This window comes from Rattus norvegicus, chromosome 3 (genome assembly GCF_021556685.1).
Source record: "Rattus norvegicus strain SHRSP/BbbUtx chromosome 3, alternate assembly SHRSP_T2T, whole genome shotgun sequence".
NCBI lineage: Eukaryota > Metazoa > Chordata > Mammalia > Rodentia > Muridae > Rattus > Rattus norvegicus.
Window position 1 is genome coordinate 83,783,921 of NC_141536.1, and position 21,573 is coordinate 83,805,493.

A 21,573-nucleotide genomic window follows, 5' to 3' on the forward strand; every position below is an offset into this window, starting at 1 on the left:
TCTTGGGGAACCCCAGGGATGCCTGGGAGATTCCTATCTGGGTACTGTTAAGGATGTGGTAGTTCTGTAGTTCTCCTGAATTGGAGAAATCTGCAAGCCCTCCCAGCCATCTGTATTTCCAAAGTGGTCTTGTCTGTCTAGGTGGAGACAGACATCTGTTAGTCTTTGTCTTTGTGTCTTAGGTCTCTTTTTTGTGTTAATTGTGACTTTGCCAATGGGACAAACTCTGACGACTCTTCTGAGTTTGACTTTAGATCATTGGACTGAAGTTAGGGCTAGAGCACACAACTTGTCAGTTGAGATTAATAAGGGACCAAAGCAGACTTTTTGCTCCCCGGAGTGGCCAATGTTTGATGTCGGCTGGCCTCCAGAGGGCACCTTGGATTTAACCATCATTTTTGTAGAATCTGCTCTCCTCCATCTGTCTTTGGTGTCCTGTTGGGAAGGAGGAGTGATGTTGAATCTGCTCCCTTTCATCTGTCTTTGGTGAGCTCATGGAAGCACCCCTCTGAATCAGTTCAGTTATGTGGTGATCTAGCAGTGGTAGCTTGTTTTTTGTTTTCGTGTGTACTTCTGTTTTTGTCTGTTAATCTTTTGATTGTCTTTCTGTGTGACTGAATGCTATTTGTCCTCTTCGGCGGACCTCTATTTTCTGGACTCTCTTCTTTTTTTCACACTAGCCCACTTGAGATGCTTGTTAGTACCTGTTACAGGAAATACAGAATCCTACTAGAGGCCAGAAAAAATATTCTGGATATGGATGGAAGTCCTCACTTCTGTCCGTTGACTTCAATATGCCTGAAGGTAGGGAGCGCCAGGTCTACCATCAGACTCCAATTGTGGGTCTCTGAGGGGCTGGAAAATGCCCCACCAATTTGGCTAAGGTAAGGGAAACAGTCCCCTCAGTATTCTTAGAACGTTTGATGGAGGTTTTTCATCAGTTTATGCCCTACGATCCTACAACAGAAAAACAGAAGGCCACTGTTATTCTGGCCTTCATAGACCAGTCAGCTAAAGATATAAACAAAAAGTTACAGAAACTTGAGGGGTTAAGCTAAGTTGCTGAGAGAGTTAGTGTAAGTTGCAGAAAAAGTAATGTTAAAATGTGGTTCAGGGTCTGTGCACATAAGTAGATCATAACAGAGAAAAAGAGCAAGAAGCTAGGAAAGAAAAGAGACAGAGAAAGAGAAAGCTAGAGAAATAAAGAGAAATAAAAGCCAAGAGAGGAACTTGTAGTGGCCATGGTAGTTAGAGAGACTAGGAAGACAGTACCTGGCAACAGAAGAGAATTCCTGACTAAAGATCAGTGTTTTGTGGATACAGGGGCCCAACACTCTGTGCTCCTATGCCCAAGTGGGCCAGTATTCATCAAAAGTCTTTGGGTACAGGGGGCTACTAGCAACAAACAATACTTATGGACTACCCAAAGAACAGTGGACCTTGTCGTGGGCCAGGTAACCCACTAGTTCATGGTCATCCCTAACTGCCCCTATCCCTTGCTCATGAGAAATTTGCTCTCAAAAATGGCTTGTGTGGGCTGAAATGACTGGGTGAGGCCATGTGTATTTATATCTGCAGACTGTGTATGTGGAGCTTAAGACCCAGGCTGACCCTGACTCAGTGCACCAGTACCTGATGCTGGGAGATATGTGGCTTAGTGCTGTTCTGCCTAGAACACACAGCTCCTGACTGTTCCTAACCCCTAATGTCCCAGAGGGTAGGCCCACTGGTCAGCTGACATGGACTACTTTCTCCACCGGTTGTGGGCAATCTGGTCACCTTGCTGCCTAATCCTAACCTCTCCACCACAGAACTGGGATCCAACTAAGGGATGGCCTCACTGAGAATTACAACAGAAGAAAAGGCCCGAAATGCTTAGAAGAGGAAGGGACAATGACACACTTGAGGGGAAGCTGTACTCCCCAGAGATCAAACAAAAGACTTACTTTGTCAAACACAGAAATGGACTCATTTATGAAATAAGAAGCTATCCAAGTAGTTAAGGTATATGTAATAGACTTTAAGATTTTAGCCAAAGAGACAGTAAAAAAGTTTATGGTATGTCAACAAATGAATGCTTAGCAAATAAAGAGGACAAAGAGACCTAGGGAGTTTAGTGAGAAGTCAAAGTAAACTTCACTGAGAAAATATGGTTACAAGTATCTCCTAGTGCTTGTAGATACCTTTTCAGGAATAGATAGAAGCTTTCCTCACCAAGCAAGAGATGGCCTTGGTAGTCATCAAGAAGATACTGGGAGAAATCTTTCCCAGGTTTGGATTGCCCAAGGAAATCTGGTTAGACAAAAGCCCCTCTTTCATTGCCAAGGTAAGCCAGGGTGTGGCCAGGTATTTAGAGGTCGATTGGAAATTACACTGCATCTACATACCTCAAAATTCAGGACAGGTAAAGAGAATAAATAGAACTCTAAAAGAGACCCTGACCAAATTGACCATGGAGACTGGCGCAGACTGGGTGGCACTCCTTTCCTCTTGCTCTCTTCAGAGCAAGAAATACCCCTTCCAGATTCAGCCTTACCCACTTTGAGATCTTATATGGGACCCCAGCTCCTCTGATTGTATCAGATGATGCTATTTAACCAACATGTCATAGTAATATGATTTTTATGCCATGCTAAAAAGCTTACAGATGAAACAGAAAGAAGTCTGATTACAGCTGGCAATAATCTATGTCCTGGGGACCCCTGAGACATCTCACCAGTTCCAGGTCGGAGACTCGGCCAGGTATGACAACATTGCATCCAGACACTTGAACTTTACTGGACAGGACCATTCCTGGTGCTTCTGACTACCCTGACAGCCGTCAAGTTTCAGTCCTCACCTACTAGCTGTTGGGACTGGGGAGGGGTGCTGGGACCAAGAAGGACAGTCAGATTTTTAAAAGCTCCCTAGACTTGCACGCCAAATAAGTGGATGCATCAGAGACGTGACTGGTGGGGTTACTCTAATGCTCATTGAGGAGTATGCTTTAGAAACAAGAATTTTATGTTTCCCTTGGGTTCCATTGAGAAAGATCCCCCAATCGTAGGTGTGGGGGTAGGCTTGATTTCTATTGCAAAGAATATAACATCCCCTTACTTTGAAGGCATGACATATGTTAGTACTCCTAACACTTTTTGGTACTGTGCCTCAGGGATCACAATCTGTATAAGTTTAGATGTTTTAAAAGGCAGTCATGACTTTTGTGTGTGGCTTCAGATAGTGCCCAGATTGGAATCCTGATGCTAAAGACTTAGTAGGATACAAAAGAGTGTTGGGAATTACTCTGGCAATTATCTTAGGGCTGAGTTTAGGTACTGGAAGGGCAGCTACAAGGACATGTGCTATTGCCCTGCAACACAAAGCTTATGGAGAATTCAGAACTGTCATTGACTTAGATATAAAAAGAAGAGAAAAGACTTTAACTGAACTCCAAGAATCCCTGACCTCCCTTTAGAGGTAATCCTTTAGAATAAGAGAAGATTAGACCTGATATTCCTTAAAGAAGGAATGTGTGCTACACCAAAGAAGAATGTTGCTTCTATGTAGACCATTCAGGAGTACTTAAAGACTCCATGAGTAAACTTAGAAAAAGGTTAGACAAAAGACAGAGAGACAGACAAGCATACCATGAATGGTTCGAGAGCTGGTTTAGTAGCTCTCCTTGGATGAATACTCTAATATCTTCCTTTATGGGACCCTTCTTAATCTTGCTTCTGCTTCTCATATAGGTCCATGTGTATTAAATAAACTAGTTACCTTCATTAGAGAAAGAGTAACTGCTGTTCAGATTTTGATAGTATGCCACCAATATAGGGCTTTACAAGGTCAAAAAAATCAATATTGTGAAGATACTGAAATTTAGTTCTGTGATTAGAACTAGCCACTAGAAGAAGTGGGGAATGGAAGGTACAAGTTTTAAAGTTGACACCGCCCCCCCCCCCCCCCAGACAAAAGTGTAGAGCAGAAGAAAGAAAGTGGTTGGGCCTTGGAACTGCATGTTTCCAGGAACCAGCTGACCATAAAGTTAGATCAAAATCTTAAAGAACAGTCTTGAGAAACAGGAAGCTTCTCCTTGTGATTTTTCACTGGTATTCTTGACATTCTCCAATGACACCATTCCTACCCCCTTGGGTTGTGGTTTCTTCCTTTAAATACCCCTTCTCCCAGCTATTCGGGTTCTAACTCCTCTAGCCATGCGTGGGACGCGAGTCTCGACCCCAGTGCACTGGTTCCTTTCAATAAACCTAATGTGATTACAGCAAGGATGGTCTCTTGTGAGTTCTTGGGGGGTCATGTCATCCTGAGACTTGAATGAGGGTCTCCCTGCTCTGGGGGTCTTTCAGTCAAAATGGTAATCTCAGGACAAGGTCCCACCCAGCTAAGTCTGCAAAGGCAGACAGATCTCTGAATTCTCTTGTTAAAAAAAAAAAAAAGGAAAAGAAAAAAAAATGTACTTGCTATTCTTTAGCTGTGAGTCAAGGGGCTAAGGTGATAGAATGCTGATTCACGGCCTAGAGGGAACCTGGAGTAACTGAACTGATATGAATATGTAAATAAAACCTGGGCTTTTGGTCAGCTTGAGATGAGCTAGCAGAAAGTGATAGCAGGTTTGTTTGTTTGTTTGTTTTTGTTTTTGTTTTTGTTTTTTTCCTAGTGATAGCTGAGCTGTCTGGAGATTTCTAAAGAGCAAACAGAGCTCTTCTAACAGTATTTCTGAGTTTTGGTTCAGAAAATCCTTGGTGAATGAACACAGCTCTTTTAGAATTGTTTATAGCTCTTTTAGAATTTTTTCCTAGTACAGTTTCTGACCTGGGTCAGAAATCCCAAGAATTAATTAGAGAGCAAACACAGCCCTTTTATAATCTTTTCTAGCAGCTATATACAGAAGACTGTCTAAAGGGCAAAAATAGCTGGAATAGATTATTTTGGGGGGCAGGGATTGAGTGGATTTTCTGATTTTGATTGGAAAACCAAAGAACTACTATGAGGACTGGGACAGGCTAACTTCATGACAGGTTTCAAACTGGCAATTCAGGAGACTAGGCCTAAATTTCTGTTTCTCAGAACTGGGTAAGTTCAGGCAAGTCCCTTACTAGAAAAACCAAAGGCTGAAGGAAGCCAATCAGAAGCTGCTCTGCGATCTGGGCTGAGGCAAGAGCAGTGAGTCAGCAACAAGCAACAGTTTCCAACTCCTTCACATCTTTCCAGCATTCCCCTTGCTTTGGAATGTCCCAAAAGCCCTATTCAATTCCAAAGACCCCCATACTCCTAGAAATCATGACAACCAATCAAGATAAAGGTCACTTACTCCTCCTAGGAATCCCCTTAATCCATTTTCCTCCTAGGAATCCCCTTAATCTATATATGTTGGGATCTTCATCCTGGTAAATGGTAGATCCCCTTATGCTGGTCTTCTGCAGAATAAAATGCTCCTTGCTTGTGCATACTATTTGAGTCTAGGATTTTTTTTTCTTTTTTTTTTTTTTTTTGCAAATCACAGGCCCTTGCATTACTTTTTCTAACAGGCCCTTGCATTACTTTTAAAGGTTTTCTAACAGGATTTCTTATTTCTTCAGAAGATCCAAGAATTTTCTTTTTCATAGCAGTTTTTCTAACCTTGGTCAGGAAATCTATGAGCTATCCAGAGAACCTTTAGAATTCTGAGGAGCAGAGAGAGTTCTCTTGAGCAGAAAACAAGTGGTCTCAGCCAGAGAATTTTTATAATACCAAGAGAAAGATTTCTAGACCAGAGAAGAACACAGAGAGAAAGAAGTTTGGAAAGCCATCTCAGCAGAACACAGGACACAGGCTTGGACCCAGGATTTGACTTGGAATCTTTTGCTTTTGTTGCTCCTGCACACCCCTTTTCTCAGGAACCCAGACCTAGCTGAGGCTGGTTCTTGGCCCTCTGTCATCATAGTCTTCTTAAATACTTATAAGTAGTTTTTAGAGAGCGTATCTGGCAATTTGATTAGACTTAGAAATGGAAGAATCCAACCATTGTTTGAACTTCCTGAAAATGTGTGGCTAAATGAGTCCTTATTTTCTTAAAGAATTTGTGCTTACCAGGTCACAGTGATAAAAAGAGCATCATGCCTATTTAACAAAACTATCAAATCAGGGGTTGGGGATTTAGCTCAACGGTACAGCACTTGCCTAGCAAGCGCAAGGCCCTGGGTTCGGTCCCCAGCTCCGAAAAAAAAAGAAAAAAAAAAACTATCAAATCCACCAGAAGCAAAGGACTCCTATAATCTTCAGGTCAATCCTGCCTTGTGTTTCCGCTAGTGTTTAATCAGCAAAGTTATGTCAAAATGATGAATATCAATGACTTTATTTTTTACATTATCATTTACCCATCATAAATTTTAGTGGGCAGTTGTTGATTAATCGTGTTTCTTAGAACATATTTGATTTGACATTACATCAGTTTTAACCTGGCCTTTGCATAGACTATTTTTGGCCTTGTTCAATTTTTATATGTTCTATGTTATTATTTTATGTGTAAATTTTCTAAATCATAAATGGGTTGCTCTTTTTTAGTCCATTAATATATTTAACATTAAATTTAATATTTAATTTTCCTCATTATATGTGAGAAATTTTGTTCGGTAGGTAATGCATATTATATTCACTTTGTCTGCTATCTAGTATGATTTCTTAGGTTTAACTGAAACTTGTTCATGTATTACATGAGTGACATTGGTAAACAACTTTTTATTTAACAGATAAAACTTGTAAAAAAATAGCAGTGGATTTTGTAAGCTGTGAGCTGTATCTTTCGTAAAAAAAATCTAAAAATCTAAAACATGAAAAATTGTCTACTTATATACATTAATAGTGGTGATTATAAAATGTACTATATAGGACTAAATTAGAGTGAAAATACATTTCACATTAAGCATTTATAACATTTTACAAAAACTAGAAATATCCTGTGCATACATTACTGTGCATAGTTACTTAACTGATGTTTTTCTAAGTATGAAGAATTTATTTTGGATAATTTCTGGACTATAAAAATAATTCACTGTTAGCTTTTGTTTTCATTTTTCTGTACTACATGTCTATTTGATCTACTAGTTTGCCATATTATATTAGTATATCATATGACAGTAACTTTTCTCTAAAAATGGGCAGTGTTATTATGTGAAAGCACAGTGGGAATTGCACATTTGCCAATGCTTGTGTTGAGAAAGCATCAGATGCTTCTATTACATTCAAATTTTATTAGCATGAACATACCAGTCCCTGCAATCCTATTAAATCAACTTTCAGACCTGCTTTATTTCAAATCATTCTGTGGAATAAACCACTGTATTCATGGGTCAGGATCCATATTTTGATCAACAGAATTAGAGGAAGAAAAGGGAGCAAAATTGTATTATTTTTATTATAACATAAATCATTAATAAGGCTTATAAAATTTCTGCAGCTAAAATCATGAAAAAAAGTCTGTCTTCTCAAATCTTTGCAGTGTACCTTCCTGAGTAAATAATGTTTTGGTGACAGAATAAGGGCAATATAAGATTTGTAAAATAAATTAAGAAAATAAAACCTCATTATTGAAGGTAATAACATTCAGGCTGCAATGTCAATTGGAATAAATAAATTTTAAAATTTGTTTTACTATTTTAAGAAATTAAAACACTTTGAACTTTGCAGATTTAGAATAAAATTCTAATAACCCTTTGTAGCTCTCTATAGGTAACAAATAGGAGATGAATGCAAATGCGATTTTAAGCCTTTCTTAATTCCTCCTGCAATATAATTGTTACAATCTTAGATGTGACAACATTAAAATATACCCTAATATAGCTGAGTAATAATCCAGAAAAAAGCAAAAAAAGAACTCTTTTCTTCTTGCTCTCTCTTTTCTTCATTTTGCAGCTCTTCTGATTCAGGATAGATAAACATAAAATACATTCTTATTAAATGAGATAGTATGACCTTATATTGGTTTCTTTTAAAATTAACAGCAACGTAGGATTATTTTACTTTCACTAGATAAATTAAATTTCCTTAGACAAACTGTGCCTTCTGCTCAAGATACTATAGCAGTTCCTTGGCAATAATGTTTATAGTATCAGAGGCAAATTTCCCAAAGAAAAATTCTTCTGAATGAAATAATGAATGAGAGATGCACCATGAATTAAAGACATTTATTGCCCTTTAAACTAAAGAACACTATATGTAATTACATCTGAACAGAAAACTTTATGACATACCATGGCTTTGTCTTATATTATACTAATTCATTATATTCAGCTCTCTTTACTTTTTCATCCTTACTATATATTTCCCCAATAATAACCTAATATTACCTTTATACTTAGGTTAAAATAATTAGTAAGAAATGATAGATTTTCAAGTGTTGGTCTTTCCGGTTTGAAAAACACCATAAACCCTACACCAGAGATTTTCTATAACTACCATGTGAATGCCAATTCTATACCCACATTGCAATCACTACACAGTCAAATGTTTTTTATCGGTATGTATATATATGAAAAATATTGGTTAAGTACAGTAACTAGAAAATGATTTTTTTTTTTACTTTTCTATTTTTCGGAGCTGGGGACCGAACCCAGGGCCTTGCGCTTGCTAGGCAAGTGCTCTACCACTGAGCTAAATCCCCAACCCCGAAAGTGATTTTTTTAAAAAGAAGAGAATGTGGCTCCTAGAGATGGATCGGTGGTTAAAGGCACATGCTCTGAAAATTGAAGATATAATTTTTGATTAATTTACTGCACAAGAAAAGTTAAATAGAGAGAATAGAAAATCAACTTCCAATGTTTGTTATAGTAATTTGGATGGTAATGATTCCCATGGTTTCATATATTTGAATGATTGGATCCCTCTTTGTGGGATGTTGTAGAGAAATAGAAGGTGTGGCCTTGTTGAAAAGGGTGTAAGAGTGGAGGTGGGTTTGGAAATTACAAATGTCCACACCAGAACCCATCTTTCTGTCTCCACCAGCTGCCTGTGGATCAAGGTGACAGCTATAAGCTTCTGCTCTATCACCATAACTTTCGGCTTCCCTCAATGAAGATAATGAATTGACCCTGTGAAACTGTCAGCAAGGCTCAAATTAAATGCTTGCATTTTAAAAAGTAGCTTTAGTCATGGTATCTATTCACAGATATAGAATAGTAACTTGTAAATTTGGTCCCTGATTTCTACACAAGGACTATGGATCACATGTGTTGTGCACATGAACATGCACACAAATAAATAAGCATAAATGATAAAAGAACTGAAAGACAATAAGATACTTCAGCTCTCTATGTCTTTATTTATTCCACTCCTATTTTCTTTTCCCCCAATTATTCATCTAACCATATATTTATGCTTTAAGTAAAAAAAATATACTGAGGAAACGATGGATATTCATTAGTTAATCTTCCTGGTCTGTCTGTGATATTTATTAGTAATTAATCTGAATTCATAGTATAGTCTTGTCTACTTGTATAATATTCAAACGATTTCAGAAAAAGAAGAAATGTGTTGAAAGGAAAGGTGAAAGACATGAGCATGATGGAATCATCCAGGTACTACAAATATATATTATGAGCCTAATAGCATATGGATATTCAATAAATTTTGCTGAATTAATAAACGAGCTTTAAAAGAAGAGTGATTATTAGCAATTTAATGAAGTGCAATAACCTTATTAAGAAATTAACTGCCTCATTTCTTTCCTTTAGGCATCTCATAAATAATAAAGTTTATGTTGCATCTTTATTCAAGGAGGGTATATAAAACTGAGTCCTTAGAGATCCTCTGGGCCTGAAACATCTTTTGATTCTCAGCAGTCTCAGAACTGATGTGTTTTGATTCCTCCTGTGTAATACTGAATGCAAACTATATAGAATAAAAAAAAAACCTGAGCATGTAATTAAGCCGATTTAAAACAATTTAAAAAATTTTTAAAAAAGACTAAATTTGTTTTTCTAGAATAATATGTTATTAATGCATATATTTGTTTGGCTTTATTAAAAGATGCCAAGAGTTAAAATAGCCCCTTAGATGTGAGGTTCATGTCTATACAGATTATATGGGAAGTGCTGTCATTAAAAAAAAAAAAGTAGTTTGTACAAAATTGAAGAAAAGAAAACCCAGCCTTCCATTAATAACTATGAGTGAAAATTTGGCACATAAATAGACAATTTTATAAGAAAATCTTGAATGTTCAATGAACCTTAAGTTTAAAATCAGTATTAGATTGTGTAACAATATGACTACATCAGCATCCTTTTCATTGTCAATACCCACCAGGCAATTTGTGGAACTGTTCAGGAATATGTAGATTTGCCAATACGGTTCAGTTGTACCAGGAGCTATTATCATCCTCATCTATAAATGTGGTTTTAAGTACTGCAGTTAAATATTACCAAGGTGTGAAATCTTCACAAATCATTACTGGCTTAATTGCATAAATGTATGGAGATATAGGTATACAAGATATTATGATCTGATAAAAGTAGTTTTTTGGAGATGAAGGCAAAGGTTTTAATACCCATATGAGTAGTACATATGTGCAGGCATTATACTGATTCCAATAGAAATCTAATCCCAGTTCACCTAGTGTAGGTATGAATTCTCAAACCTAAATTGAAAGTATAAATATTTGGGGATTGCATAGGACCACTTAATACCAATAAATCACTGCTCAATGTGAAGACATTGGCTTTGAAGAAGATTCTGTAAGTCTGTGCAAAGATCCCAACAGTAGTTTGTATTAAGACTGATGACCAGGGCAAAGGCATTGTCCTGAAGGCAAGAATAAAATGTAGATTTGCTAAGAACATATTCATTTTATGCTATCAATTTTACAAAAATTTTGGACATTATTATTCAAATATTATGTACAACAAATACATTCATGGCTTGGCTACCAACACTAGCACTGTACCACCAAAAAATATTGTAAGAACCAAGCATTCAAGAATGCAAATTTCAAAATAAAACAGGAGGAAAGAGTATCATTTTTATATTTGATAATATGAGAATTTCATATGAGAATATCTTACATTTATGGAAATATCTCTGAAAGACAGGCAAGTAAATTATAAGAGCCAGAATATCAGGAAGTGAGCTGAGAAGTGTTCCCTGTAAGAATGGCTACATGAAGAAGACTGTAATAATAGTACATCAATGTTCATGGTAGCATGGAAGGGAGTAAATTTCACAGGGTTCCATGTCTAGATGAAGAACTACAAGAAACTGAGGGCAGCTGAGAGAAGGAGACTTAACAGAAGAAAGTGTTTCAAATCCTAAAGTCCTGTTCCCAAACTCTTTCTTGATCCATCAATAAAGATGCTAGTGACTAATGAATGTGGTGGAGTAGATGGGACATATGGGTTCCTGAAGGCAAGGTGGCATATGCTGGGAAAAGAGAAGGAGATTTTCACAGGGCTTCAGAGGGAGAAAAGGCCACCAGTCATGTGGGGTCTAGGGTAGAATGGCCATCACTTACTTTCCCGACTGGGTTTGGGATAACAACTAAAGCTGGGGGAAGATTTAGGGTGTGAGCTGGTACTAAACATAACTGAGCAGCTAAAGCTGAGGGGAGGTTTAGAGTGCTGAGCTAAGAGTAATGGGAAGGGCACAGTAGCTGTGAGAGACTGGAAGTGCTCAACAGTTGAGTCAAAAAGGCAGATTGAAAAATAAGCTCGTGTGTGTGTGTGTGTGTGTGTGTGTGTGTGTGTGTGTGTGTGTGTGTGTGTTTGTGTGTCTTTCCTCTGTGGATCTGAGGGAACCTGAGTGTGGCTGGTAGCATGGTCCACCTCAAACTTAAAGCAGGGTGCCAAAAACTACATGATACACTTAACCTCTACCAAAGATAAGCCCCATTATTTGTTGTCAAATGGGTAGTTAACAGCCTTGAAAACATATTCATAGACACAACAAGAACACTCAGCATGTGGAATTCATATACATTTGTACATACCCATAAAATACACACACAGACACACACACACACATGAGAAAAACAGAGAGAGAGAGAGAGAGAGAGAGAGAGAGAGAGAGAGAGAGAGAGAGAGAGAGAGAGATTTAACTATAATAATTTAAAAAACAATGCTAGCAAATTGAGAGTTGGGCAGCATGGCAGGGAGGGTTTATGTGAGGGAAGAAAGGGAAGAGGAAATGTAATACAATTCAATTTGAATTTATAATGTATTATAAAATAATATAAAACTTGACAAAACCGAGGCAAGAAATGTATAATACTCCATCATAGAAATGTATAATACTCTAACTTTGATCAATAGTGAGGAGATAGATTATGTGGTTTAACTAATTAAAAATAAAATTTACCCATTTGCAGAGGTTGAATGTGTTGGTGAAACTTTTTCCTTCCCAAGTACATCCTCCTGAATTTCATGTAAAAACAAAGGTTATTTCATCAAAAACTGGGTGAAAGGTGACCCTCAAGTAAACTGTCAAGCAATTTGACTTTCTAATCTGGTTCTAGCTTCTAGGATCTAGACCCTTTATATAAGAATTGTAGGCTTTTCTTAAATGCCTATAGTACTCTATAAAGAGAAAGAAATTGTTTGAGAATGAAAGTATAATGATAAGAAAGCAGAGGAAAGATTGCAATGGTGATTTGAATAGGAATGGGCCCCATAGGTCGATAGATTTGAATAGTTGGCCAACAAGGAGTGGCACTATTTGAAAGGATTAGGAGGTGGGGCCTAGTTGGACAAAGTATGTCACCGAAGTTGTTCTTTGAGGTTTCAAATAGTCCATGCTAAGCAGATAGTCTCACTCTTCCTGCTGCTTGCTGATGGATCTCAACTACTTTTTCAGTTCCATGCATGCTTGTATGACACAACGTGTCCCACTTCAATGACTATTGGCTGAACTTCTGAAACTGTAAGCAAGCCCCAATGAATTCCTTTTCTTTTTAAAGTTGCAGTCATCATGGGGTTTCTTCACAGCAGCAGAAAACTGACTGAAACAAGGCCTCTGCAGTTAAGAGAAGCTGATTCTTTTGCAGAGAGCCTATTTTCAGTTTCTAGAATGGCAGCACATATACGCATACCCCTGATACACACAAATGCACAATGGTCCACAACTAGAAGTAACTTCATTTCCAGCGTATACAACAGCAGTTTCTTGCCTTCTTGAGTACCATAAGTACACATACATGCATATAGGAAAACACTTTTATTTTAAACAAACAAACAAATAAATAAATAAATCATTTAAAAAAGCACATAGCAATATTAAGATTTTTTTCTATTTCTACTACTAGAAATGAGCAAGTTCATTTGTAATTGTAAAATGTTGACAATATAAGATTTAATTAGTAGTATAGTATAAATTTGCCAATTCTTTATAGATGTTGGGTGCCATTTATCAAAGAAATTGAAGAATAGTCCAAAAGAGGTCTTTGAGGAGGCTCTCTGTTCTCTGAAAAAACATACTTCCAAGCATAACAGTTGTCTCACTGCAGTTCCTAATAGTGTTTCCAGGTTTCATCCTGAAATTCTAATGCAGTGCCATTGTAAAGTCTGTATTTCTGCCTACATTCAGACCACACTTTTTAGTATTTGCTCTCTGTAGTTCTCCTCTTTATTCTAGTTTTCCTATAATTTTTCTTTAATGCTTACATCATATCCCACATTATTTCATGGAAACCTAGATATTGTCTTATATGTATTTCCAAAATGCATTGTTTGATTATGCTTCCATTACATATTACATACCAGCTTCAGTTCATCTCTCTCCCCTCTCCCCAACCTCTCAGCCACAGCCTTTCTCCCCCAGATCCAGACCCTCAGCCTCCTGTAAGAAAAGAGCAAGCCTTCTGGGTATTTCAAACAAGCCACCCATTACAATAAGACCATGCATAAACCATGGCATCAAGGCTGGATAATGTAATCCAGTAGGAAGAAACTATCTCACTATAAGAGGAAAAGGTTTCCACAACTAGGCAAAATAGTCAGGCACAGGCCCTGCTAGGAAGATTGCCAATAGAACAACAATCTACTTAGCAATAACATATACGCAGAGGACCTAGGTCAGACCCCTACAGGTTCCTGGATCTCTGTTGATTCTGTTGGCTATGTTCTCGTGATACATTCCTGACCTTTCTGATTCCTCCTATCCTTCCCCATTCTCCTCACAATCCTCCCATCCACAGCTTTAATTAATGCTTGACTGTAGTACTCCGAATCCACTCCTATTTGTTGTTTAATGAAATTTCTCTGGTCTCTTTGATGATGATACTGCTGGGTTCTGGTCCCAGCATACTCTGAATCCAGAATTAACTGTAGGTAATTTGGGATTGTGTTGGTGTCACAATCCTTCCACTTCAGACCTTGACTGGTCACAGAAGACAGGTGATTCAGATATTATGTATTCTACTACTAGAAGTTAGTAGAGAATATATAATATCCTGTGGTAATTCTACCAAACAATTTAAAGACCTGTATGATAAAGACTTCTCATGTTTGAAAAGGGTAATTGAAAAAGGCATTATAAGATAAAAGATCTACGATGCTCATGGATCAGTAGGATTAACAAAGTAAAACAGGCAATCATATCAAAAGCAATCTATAAATCCATAGCAATCTCTATCAAAATTCCAGAACAATTCTGTAAAGATCTTTAAAGAACAATGCTCAATTTCATGTGGAAAACAAAACAAAACAAAACAAAAACCAGGATATCGAAAATAATCCTACACAATAAGAGAACTTCCAGAAATATCATCATCTCTGACCTCAAGCTCTACTACATGTCGGTAGCACTAAAATACATGATACTGGCATAACATTGATAAGTGGAATTAAAGACCCAGCCATAAACTCACATGTGTATAATCAACTGATTTTTGAAAAAGAAACCAGAAATACACAATGCTAAAACAAAAACATCCTTAAAAATGATATTATCCTGGTTGGATATTGGTATGCGGATAAAAATATATATCTATATCTATCGCCCAAACAAAATGGAAGTACAATAGATCAAAGACTTCAATATTAAATGAGACACTCAACTTTGCAAAAGTAACATGTACTTGCCAGATGTAATTGTCCTGTAAGGGTGTTACTGCTGAATAATCGCACCCCATGTAGTTCTTCTGAACTCTCCCTAGCTGGTTCAACTAAATTGTTCTGGCGCAAATTTCTCTCCAAGCTGATTGATTAAAACTGGTTTCCAATCTACTAGTTCCTTCTTAGTCTCTGGCTTGCTCTGTCTTCACCTGTGACATTTCTCTGAGACTGAGTAAGTATATCCTATTTCTGACTCATCCTTTTACATCTGTCCCACTCATCATTTTGTCTGCCCCTCAAATTGTTGTAATTTTCAAATATGGCTACTTTCTCCTACAAGTAACTTTACCTTTGTTGTTTGGGATTAAAGCTGTGCTCTAAGGACTTGTCTGTGTTCCAGCCAGAGAGATTAAGGTATTTCATACCAGCAAGATCACACAGAACTAGAAGGTATTTGGAGGTGATCCCTTTCCAGAGCAGCCATTTTTTGAATTAAAAGTTTTCTATAAAACCTGATAAAAGATAAATGGAAGAGAGCCTTAATGCATTGGCCAGAATACAACTTCTTGAATGGAAGACTAACAATTTAGGCACTGATATCAACAATTAATAAATGGTTCCTTATGATAGATAAATGCTTCTGTAAAGCAATGAACACCATCAATAGGACAAAATGTCATCCCACAGAATGGGAAAGTTATTCACCAAGTCTACATCTCACAGAGAACTAATATCCAAAATAAATAAAGAATTTAAGTAAGTGGACATTGACAAACTGAATAATCTAACTGAAACATGAGGTAAAGATCTAAATAGAGAAATCTCAAAAAAGAATATCAATTGGTAGAGAAATTCTTATTTTATTTTTATTTAATATTTTATGTATTTACATTTCAAATGTTATCCCCTTTCCCCTCTACCAATCCTCTTCCCCCTACTTCTATGAAGATGCTTCCACTCCAACCCATCTACTCTCACCTCAGAACCCTGGCATTGTGGAAACAAGCCTTTACAGGATAAAAGACTTCTCCAACTATTGATGCCATAAAAAATGATCCTCTGCTACACATGCAACTGGAGCCAGGGGTCCCTCCATGTGTACCCTTGTGTTGGTGGTTTAGTCCCTGGAATATCAGGGTAGGGTGGGGGTATGGTTTATTTATATTGTTGTTCATGCTATGCATTCCAAATCCATTCAGATCCTTTAGTCCTTTTTCTAACTCCTCCATTGGGGTTCCCAAGTTCAGTGTGATGGTTAGCTATACGCATCATAATATGTACCAGTAAGACACTGCAAGAGCCTCCCAGGAGACATGCTTATCAGGCTCCTGTCAGCAATCACTTACTGGCATCAGCAATAGGGACTGGATTTGGTGTCTGTATACTCAATGGATCCCCAGATGGGGCAGTATCTGGATAGCTTTTCCTTCAGTCTCTGCTCCACATAGTGTCTTTGTATTTCCTCTGGTGAGTATATTGTTTCCTCTTCTAAGAAGAATTGAAGCTCCCAAACTTCGGTCTTCCTTCTTCTTGAGCTTCATATGGTCTCTATGTTGTATCTTGGGTATTACAAGCTTTTGGCTTAATATCCACTTATCAGTGAGTACATACCATGTGTATTTTTGTGAATTGGGTTACCTCCCTCAGGATGATATTTTCTAGCTCTAACAATTTGCCTAGGAATTTCTTAAAAATTATTGTTTTTAATAGCTGAATAGTATGCCACAGTATAAAAGAACCACATTTCCTATATCCATTCCTCTGTGGAAGGATATCTAGGTTATTTCAAGCTTCTGGCTAATATAAATAAAGCTGCTATGAACATAGTGGAACATAAGTACTTGTAGTATGTTGGAGCATCTTTTGGGTATATATGTCCAGGAGAGGTATAGCTGGGTTCTTAGATAGTACACAGTCCAGTTTTCTGAGGAATAACCAGACTGAATTCTACAGTGGTTGTGCTAGCTTGCAATTCCACCAACAATGGAGGAGTGTTCCTCTTTCTCCACATTCTCACCAGCATCTATTGTCACTTGAGTTTTTGATCTTAGCTATTCTGACTGCTGTGTAGTGGAATCTCGGGTTATTTTGATTTACATTTCCCTGAGGACTAAAGATGATGAACATATCTTTACCTACTCCTTGGTCATTTGTACTCCTCATGTGAGAAATCTTTGTTTAGTTCTGTACCCCATTTTTAAGAGATTGAATTGGTTCTTTGGATTCTAACTTACTGATTTCTTTGTATGTATTAGACATTTGCCCTCTATCAGAGGTAGGATTGGTAAAGATCTTCCAATCTGTTGGTTACCATTTTGTCCTATTGACAGTGACCATTGCCTTTCAATACCTTTGCAATTTTGTGAAGTTCCATTCGTAAATTCTTGATCTTAGCACATAAACTCCTATTGTTCTGTTCAGGATTATTTCCCCTGTAGCTATTGGTTCTAGACTCTTCCACATATGTGGAGGTCTTTAATACACTAAACTTGAACTTTGTACAAGGATATAAGAATGGGTTGACTTGAATTTTTCTACATGTTGACATCCAGTTGAACAAGCACCATTTGTTGAAAATGCTGTCTTTTTTGCTATTAGATGGTTTTAGCACCTTTGTCAAAGTTCAAATGAACATAGCACATGGGTTCACTTCTGGGTCTTCAATTTTCCATTGACCAACCTGCCTGTCTCTGTACCAATACTATACAGTTTTAATCAAGATTTCTCTGTAATAGAGCTTGAGGTCAGAGATGGTGATTCCCCCAGAATTTTGTTCAACTAATGTTGAGAATAGTTTTTGCTATCCTCATCTTCTTGTTATTTCAAATGAATTTGCAAATTGTTCTTTCTACCTCTATGTAGATTTGAGTTGGAGTATTGATGGAGATTTTATTGAATCTGTAGATTGCTTTTGATAAAATAGCAATTTTTATTATATTAATCCTTCCAATACATGAGCATGGGAGATTTTTACATTTTCTGAAATCTTCAATTTCTTTCTTCAGATATTTGAAGTTCTTGTCATAGAAATCATTCACTTAATGAGTTAGAGTCATGTCGAGGTATTTTATTGTGAATTGTGTTGTTTACCGAATTTCTTTCTCAGCCTGTTTATCCTTTGAGTAGAGGAAAGCTACTGATTGGTATGAGTGAATTTTATATCCAGCCACATTTCTGAAGTTGTTTATCAGGTTTAGGAATGCTCTGGTGGAATTTTTTTGGGTCAATTAAGTATACTATCATATTATCTGCAAATAATGATATTTTGACTTCTTTCTTTCCAATTTATATCATTTTGACTTCCTTTTATTGTCTAATTGCTCTGTCTAAAACATGGAATACTATATTGAATAGATATATAGAGAGTAAGCAGCCTTGACTAGTTCTTGAATTTAGTGGGACTGCTTCAAATTTCTTTCCATTTAGTTGGATGTTAGCTACTGGTTGTTGTATATTGCTTTTACTAAGTTTAGGTATAGGTCTTGAATTCATCAATTTTTTCATATTTTTATCATGAAAGGGTGTTGAATTTTGTCAAATGCTTTCTCAACATTTAATATGACGTTCAATTTTTTCCCTTGAGTTTGTTTATATATTGATTTTGATGGATTTTCATATATTAAACTATCTCTGCATTTCTGAAATAAATCATGGTGAATGATCTTTTTTATTTGTTCTTGGATTTTGTTTGAGAGCACATTCTATTAAATTTTAATTTGATCTTCAAATTGGTCTGAATTTTACTTTCAAGTAGGGTCTCTGTATGGTTTATGTATAAGCATAATTGTGGCATCAAAGAATGAATTGAATTGTGTTTCTTATGTTTCTACTTTGTGGAAAGGTTTAAAGAGTATTGGCATTATGTCTTTTTGAAGGTCCTATAGAATTCTCCACTATACTCATGTGATCCTGATCCCCCCCCTTTTTTTTTTGGTTAGAAGACTTTTAATGAGTACTTTTATTTCTTTGGGGGTTGTGAAACTGTTTAGAGGGTTTATCTGATCCTGATTTAAATTTGGGGCATCATCTCTGTCTACAAAATTGTCAGTGTACTCCAGATTTTCCAGTTTGTAAAATATAAGCTTTTGCAGTAGGATCTGACAATTTCTTTTGATTTCCTCAATTTTTGTTGTTATGTCTTCATTTCTGATTTTGTTAACTTGGATACTGTCTGTGTGCCCTCTGGTTAGTCAAGTTAGGAGTTCATATATTTTTTTATTTTTTTCAAAGAAACAGCTCCTGGTTTTGTTGATTCTTTTTATAGTTCTTTCTATGAACACATTTACTTTAATTATCTCAGACAGCCCTGTGACAAAATATGACACTGATGTTTAAGACCTTAAAACGTGCACTTTGAAGAGACACAAATAAGTTTCATTATAGTCTACCAAAATCATAAACATCATAAATACTCAACTTTTAAACAAAAGGAATGACTCTTAACTTATTGTGACAGAAGGTAGATTTATCTTGAGAAGGGGTAAATAGAATAGCCTGACTGGTAGACATGAGACTAATTTAAGTTGAGGAACAAATACTTTGAGGAATATATGCTCAATTACCTGTTCCTTTCTTAGAATTTTGCCCTTGAATTTGTTTTCAGAAAAAACCAGGAAGGAATTAACCCCTAAAACCTAACGTATATTTGTTGAAAAACAAGAAAAGAAAATATTTTATTTTACTGATCAGAGAGTGAGTAAAATTAGTATCACCAACAGATAACCTGAGAGCTGTCTATAATATTTTATTTATTTATTTATTTATTTATTTATTATATGACATTCAATTCTATTTAGATGTTAATGTTATTTGATTAATATGAACAAAGAACCAACTACCCCTAGATGATTCATTACTTGAGCCACTACTAATTACTCTGTAAAAGAGAATGCAAGCAATGGAAGAAGAATCCACATGGAAGAAACCAAGCTAATAAAAGGGGAAAATGAGAAAACAGTGTCTTTTCTTAAAAGTCATTGAGTAACCAAATGCAAATAAACAAACAAACAAAACAAAAATAAAACAACAACCCTATAAAGTGGATCAAGAACAAATATAAGTTATTATTTTAACCTTTTAATCAATTAAGAAAGATTTTGTGATAAATTAAGCTTCAGAAGTATAACAGGCAAGCTGTTTATAGTCTTTTAGTTTCACCAACCTTCATATAGGTCACCCTAATGAAACTCATTTACATAGCAGAGAAAGAAAAAAATAAACTAACAAAATATAGAAGGGCAGAGTAATAACTATTAAAGCAAAAATGAAGAAAATTTAAAAGGACCATATTCAGAAGGAATATTTTCACAGTATATAAAAATCTATAATGTTATTATTATATTTTAAAAAATCAGTATTACAACCTAGAAAACAATTGAGTTAAAGTCACAAAATCCCCACATTATTTTCCCTGTAAATATTTATTCCATATCAAGTTAACAATGGAAAATTGATCTGTCTTGGTGTCAAGAAACTGACTTCTTCTATGAGAGCTACTAAACAATGTCCTAGCAATGTTTTTTCTATCTTCCTCCTATACTATATAAAATAAAATAAAACATAAGAAAAAATCTAAACATTTTAAGAATAAGCGTAAGGCATGAGAATTTTAGAAATTATCCAAGATAATGATGATGAAGATACTGTACTGGAAGCAAAGAATGTGTGGAAGGAAGTGAGTTCAGAATAGACCAGCCAGAAAAGGTATCAGTACATGTAAATATATGAGAAATAAGTTAATATGGTAATTCCTTTTATTGCAAATGAAGTCATCTTCAAATTATTTAAATTCTCCAATAATTTCAGCAAATATTAATATATGATGAATACCATTTTGACTTTAGCATACTACAACATATTGAAGATATTGAAAGAACGAATATTCAATTTTTATAAAGCACTGTCTGAATCAAAATTCTCCTAACTACTTGTTATATCAGTTGAAGAGGTTTTTAGATATTATTTTTACATTTGTGAAGCAAGGATGATACTTTCATTTTGTACTAATGCTGTTTCAAAATGAGTAATGCATATATTGCCCACAGACAGTTTGAGCTTTCTATCAGCTTTCAGTAAAACCAGGTCTTCATAGAGAAAGCCCATCCAATAAACAAACAAAAATATGAACAATTATTTTTGCCTCTCACTACTATCAAAAGTAAGAATGGGGTTGTTGAAATCTACTACTTGAAAAATCTAAAAGTGAGAGGAATATTTATGATTTTTCATCATAGATATTAAAAATTTGAAATTATACTATAATTACATAATTTTCTCCCTTATCTTCTTCTTTCTAAACTCTCCTATGTATGTACACTTTTGTAATCTTTCTAAATTGTTAAAATGATAAATGCTTATTTTTTGCTTGCTTTTAGAGTACTTATATTTTAGATAACTTTTGTTCTACCTTTCTATACATATTTGGTTTAAAGCGTATGTTCATACAAATTTAGAATTTAAGTAAAAATTCAAGTTACAGCTTAACTTATCATGAAATACCTATGAGTTGAATAGAGTGAAAAATTCTTATAGTGATCTGAAATGGATATATGTCCTTATATAT

General features: G+C 35.9%; 1 non-coding gene across 1 annotated transcript; it reads left to right on the forward strand.

Moving 5' to 3' along the window:
- Positions 1-4,762: 4,762 nt before the first annotated feature.
- On the forward strand, positions 4,763-4,827 carry LOC120101993 (U7 small nuclear RNA). Its single transcript, XR_015685080.1, has one exon. It is a non-coding gene; the product is annotated as a U7 small nuclear RNA (small nuclear RNA).
- Positions 4,828-21,573: the final 16,746 nt, after the last annotated feature.